At 42.9% G+C, this 5,365-nt stretch overlaps 1 protein-coding gene across 1 annotated transcript in view; it reads left to right on the top strand.

The window, feature by feature from the left end:
* Nucleotides 1-1,864: 1,864 nt before the first annotated feature.
* The window catches only part of JAM2 (junctional adhesion molecule 2), a 17,884-nt gene continuing 14,383 nt past the window's right edge, over nt 1,865-5,365 (top strand). Inside the window, exon 1 of the mRNA XM_009327795.1 lies at nt 1,865-1,924. The gene's annotated coding sequence lies outside the window, so the exon portion shown is untranslated. The remainder of the gene's footprint in view (nt 1,925-5,365) is intronic.

Here is a 5,365-nt window from a genome sequence, read left to right on the forward strand (position 1 = left end):
GACCTGTTGGAGCGGGTCCAGAGGAGGGCCACAAAAATGATCAGGGGGATGGAACACCTCTCCTATGAAGGAAGGCTGAGAGAGTTGGGGTTGTTTAGCCTGGAGAAGAGGCGGCTTCGGGGAGACCTTATTGCAGCCTATCAGTACTTAAAGGGGGCTTATAAGAAAGATCAGGACAAACTTTTTAGTAGGGCCTGTAGTGATAGGACAAGGGGCAATGGTTTTAAACTAAAAGAGGGTAGATTCGGACTAGATATAAGGAAGAACTTTTTTATGCTGAGGGTGATGAAACACTGGAACAGGTTGCCCAGAGAGGTGGTAGATGCCCCATCCCTGGAAACATTCAAGGTCAGGCTGGATGGGCTCTGAGCAACCTGATCTAGTTGAAGATGTCCCTGCTTATTGCAGGGGGGTTGGAGTAGATGACCTTTAGAGGTCCCTTCCAACCCAAACTATTCTATGATGGTAGCTTCATACAATGAAAATGGCATGCTAACTCAGAGCTGTGAGAACCCATAACCGAAAGCCCAAATGGACTCACTCAAGTGAGAAATGAGGCACACGTTTCAACAGAAGTAATCAACTGTCAAAAGAAAACAATAAGAAGCAAAAGATTCTTGATCTGTTTATGTCTTCAGATCAAGACTGGATATCCATCTGCTAGGTTGTGTGCAACTCTTCCCCCGTTAGGCAGGGGAAAGGGAAATTAATTCTTTGGGGATGAACAAAGGAGGTCTGTGTGCATGAGAGAAGTAAATAGCAAGATTAGACTAAAAGGAGTAAAGCAAGACTAGTTTCTATTAGTCAAAAGAACATTATGCTCTGAAGCCATGTTTCTAAATATTGTTGATGGGGAGAGAGGCTTAGTTCTTGTTCATAGCAATCTGTAGCAATTGTTCAGTTGGCTGATGTGGATGGAGGAAACAGACTGCATTAGGAGTGTCCATGCTGTTTTCAAAACTGGTCCTAAATCCATGGGAACTTGAGATGCTTTGGAGGGGAAAAAAAAGTTCTTTACACAGATTTAAATTAACTGCATTTATCTGTTTTTAAGCACTTGGTAGACTTGTAGCCTGCCATGGAGTAATCGGAATAACTGTGACTGACTCTTGGGCCTTGCAGGAACGCTTCTGAATCATGAGGGAACACGGTAGAGTCCTTTCCTGGGAGGAGAGCAGTTCTTAAGAGAGGATGTATAGTGAGGTGCAGTGGGGGAGGAGGTAGCTGGGTGGGGGTTGATGATGTAGGGCTAGTGATTATTTCACTTCTCTCTGGAATTTCAGTATTCCTGATACAAGAGATATTCAAGAATATACAGGTTTTTTTCTCTCTTTGATATAAAACTATAGAAATGTTGACTAATGTTTTCCTTCTCATTTCAACAAGAATTTGAGGTAACTGCCAATTACTGCACACATTTTTTTTACCCTGTAGAAGCTGTACATGGTATTCTTCAGTAAACGTGCCTGCCTTGTAATAGGAGTACAATGGAAAATACACTTATGGATTAATACAAGTCTCCCCAGTTAGAAACAGACTGAGACATTACCCCAATATAAAACAATGCCTACTGTTTATATAGAATTTCTCACATGTAAATATTATCATGCTATTGTAAAAGAGAAATATTACTATTTTTTACAGGTGCCAGGGCACAGAGAGGAAAAGATGAATTGTTCAAGGCCACCCACATAGCCAGCCCTGGTCTAGCTCTTAGTCCCATGCTCTCTCTAGTAGACAATATCTAATCTGCCCAGTGTAAGGAGGTTTCGAAAACATTGCTTGTAGCTGCTGAAGCACATATGAAATTACAAGTGTTTATTGCTGAACTGTCTTTTTTTTTTCTGTCCCCCTGCAGATCATAAAGTGTCTGGAATTTCCATCGAAACAGATAACAAAAACGTTAAAGCAGAGGAGTTTAAGGGTACAGTATGGGCATTGCTGTGATTATTTTTAATATATACACAATACATGCAAGCTATGTATGCAGAAGCTGTGCAGCTGTTAAGATTGTCTTCCTCTTTCCTGAGGGGTCCTGCTCCTACTCTCTCCATTGACTCTTTGTGTAATCTTGGTCTTGTCCCGCATTTTCTTTTACTTGATGTGTGGTTGGACTAGATGCTCCCCAGAGGTCCTTTTCAGCCTCACCTATTCTGTGATTCTATGAGTTGTTTGTCAGTCCTGGTAGCTCACTCTGTAACTTCTGCCTGGTTTCCTTCCACCCAAAATGGTGAGAACTGATAGAAAGGAGAAGTGTTAATTATTGTACAAGACAGAGAAGTGAGGGACTAGAGAGAGAACAACTGACAGCTAATTGTCACTAACTATAATTTAATGGCTATTTTTAATTGTCAGTAACTATAATGGCTATTTACATATTTATATGTGTATGTATCATATGTAAAATGGCAAATTACTTCCAATAATGTGCTAGAGAAGTTAAGGAGGTCAGGAGGAAAACCTGATGTTTGCTGGGTAGGTGAGAAAGGGATCCTAGTAGTGTGTATGTGAGGTTTGTGGGTTATGTAGGTTTGTTTGTTTGTTTTTTGCATTTGGTTGGAATGGAGAGAGATGGGAATTTGGGAATTGAAAGAACTGTTTGCTGAGCTTTAGGCTTGTTTGAGGTAATAATCAAATACGTTGGAGGTCTCTAAAGCTGTCAGCTGGGCTCCTGTCAAGTATTCTCATCACTTTGGGGGAAGAAAAACTTAATATATTTAGAGCTCAGGACAGGCAAGAGGAGAGAGAAGCTCTTCAGGTAATATTAAGGCTTGATTAGGTTCTATCTTTTTATATGATATATGGCTTGCATTTTGTTCTTTTGTTATTTGTATGATAGAGTGAGATCAGTTTAACATAGCTCAAATGCCATGCCGAGTTCTTTTTGTGTAGCAGCACTAAGGGAATGGCAGGGGCTGATAGATGTAGCTATTCATATGAATGCAGCTGATCTGAAATGCATTTTTCTTTTCTCCTCCAACTCCTGTTACTGTAGAGGAGGGTGGCCGGTCACTGGAACAGGCTCCCCAGGGAAGTGGTCACGGCACCAAGCCTGTCGAGTTCAAGGAGTGTCCGGATGACACTCCTAGTCATATGGTTTAGTTTTAGGTAGTCCTGTGAGGAGCAGGGAGTTGGACTCCATGACCCTTATGGGTCACTTCCAACCTGAGATATTCTATGATTCTATAACCAAATTATAGCCTCCAGACCAGATGTAAATCCAAATTAAACATTGTCCAGACCTCTCCAAGATCCCAGAAGGTTCTTCCAGGCCTGGCAGAGCCTGTGCTGACGCACAGCGTCCTGTAGGCCTACCTTAATGCAAGTCAAGTAGACCTGTTCTGGAAAATATCTCTCGCTGACTCTATTAGTATGGGGAAAAGCGGGAGAGGGGAACTATAACTGAGGAGGGTTTTACTATGTGGTCTCTCTCTTCTGTGTGCGCTCCCTTTCTTCCATTCCATTCCCTTTCTCCGAATAAGATTAGTGGGAGGGCATCAATGCTATCTTTTTCTGAAATGAAAAAATGTGGCATGCGAGAAAGTGGCAGCTCATTCAATACGGAGGTGACTTGTTCAGCTGAGAATACTTCAGCTGAGCTGTCTCTGTATCGACTAATGTAGACCAGCTCATGAGACCAGCCAACTGTCACAAGGTCAGTAGCAAAAGCAAGCTGAGCTTGAATGATGGTTTTTCTTTGTTAGAAGGATACGAAAACAAAATGGAAAGGAAACTTTAGCAAATCTTAAGATTCAGGAAGCCTCCACCCATCCACTCAACCTGAAGTCAGGAACCTCGGGCTTCCTGAGTGCACAGCATGTTTTTTTGAAGCGGCCAGTGCGTATGTAACATGTTTTCTGGCAAAGAATGCCCTCCTGCCTCAATTTTTCTTTCAAGTCTGGACATTTTTTTGCCTATGAGAGATCACCTAGGCTACTAGTGTGGCCCCTTGGAAGCTTTTTGTTTCTCTACAGAACAGACCTGGGAAATCAGACTCTAAAGGGTGAGTGGGTAGATCTGTCGGTAGCTCTTAATTGCCCTTCACCCTTTTTTGCTGAGACTGGAAACGAGGGTGCCGGTTAATGCAGATTGACTATGTGTTTGAGCGGTGGATGTTTGCCTCCTGAAAGTTAGACAGGCATTGCCAAAACTGTAAAGGCTTTTGATCTGTGATACTCTGGACTATATTGGAAGATGAGCAGCCTAAAGGTGGCAAGATCAAGACTGTATTTGTTTCTTTTACAGAAGTTTCTGGGAGATACTAAATTTTACTTTATTAACAGATTTGGAGCCAGTCAGATGTGTGGTTGGATTCTTTGCTCTGATGTTGTCTCCCAACAACTCTTATTAATACCTTTACTTAAGAGTTATTTACTGGGAAAAAAAAGATATATATATTTCAGCATGCTGTTCCACAGAGAATGGAACTACTGAAACACTGACTTTATCCCAGTAACTCACCTATACAGTTTGTCACGTCTTCTCTCCCTCTTTAGTCCCCCCACAATAACTATAGGCTTGACCATAGACCACAATTACTATGATGCAAGCTACATATTAGTGATGGCATATGCTGATGTGCTGCTGTGACAGAGGAAAAAAGAACAGTTGGGCTCCCAGTATGACCTGTTCCTCATTAGGAGCACTAATTTTGGTTTGTTTCCTACCCAGTTATGGCAACTTTAGCAGTAATCAGTAACTCGTGAAATCTCAGCCTCTCTGTGAAATTTGGTTGGTGATGCCTACTATACATAAGTCAGGGAAACTTGAGTGGACAGACAGAAAGGTGAACAATTGTATGAACCTTCTTTTCTTGAGAATTCAAGAAAAATAAGAGGTAACCGCCAAGGGGTGTTATGAGCAGCCTCTGCTGCCAGCAGCTCTGCGGGCCCAGGGGTTCCGCCTGCCTGGCCACTGGAGCCCAGCCCAATGTGCCTGGAGACCTGGGGGTCTTTGTCCCAGGCTGATGGACACAGCTGCTGCTTTCCCATCTGCAGGTTGAATCAGTAGCAAGGCTACGCGTGTGTCCCAGGGATGCATGCATGTGCGTGCACACCCACACATAGAATCATAGAATCATTAAGGTTGGAAAAGACCTCTAAGATCATCACGTCCAACCATCGACCCAACACCACCATGCCCACTAAACCATGTCCCTAAGTGCCTCATCTACATGTCTTTTAAATACCTCCAGGGAGGGTGACTCAACCACTTCCCTGGGCAGCCTGTGCCAATGTTTAACCACTCTTTCAGTAAAGAAGTTTTTCCTGATATCCGATCTAAACCTCCCCTGGGCAACTTGAGGCCATTTCCTCTTGTCCTATCGCCAGTTACTTGGGAGAAGAGACCGCCACCCACCTCGCTA

The sequence above is a fragment of the Pygoscelis adeliae genome, unplaced genomic scaffold (assembly GCF_000699105.1).
Source record: "Pygoscelis adeliae isolate BGI_AS28 unplaced genomic scaffold, ASM69910v1 Scaffold14, whole genome shotgun sequence".
NCBI lineage: Eukaryota > Metazoa > Chordata > Aves > Sphenisciformes > Spheniscidae > Pygoscelis > Pygoscelis adeliae.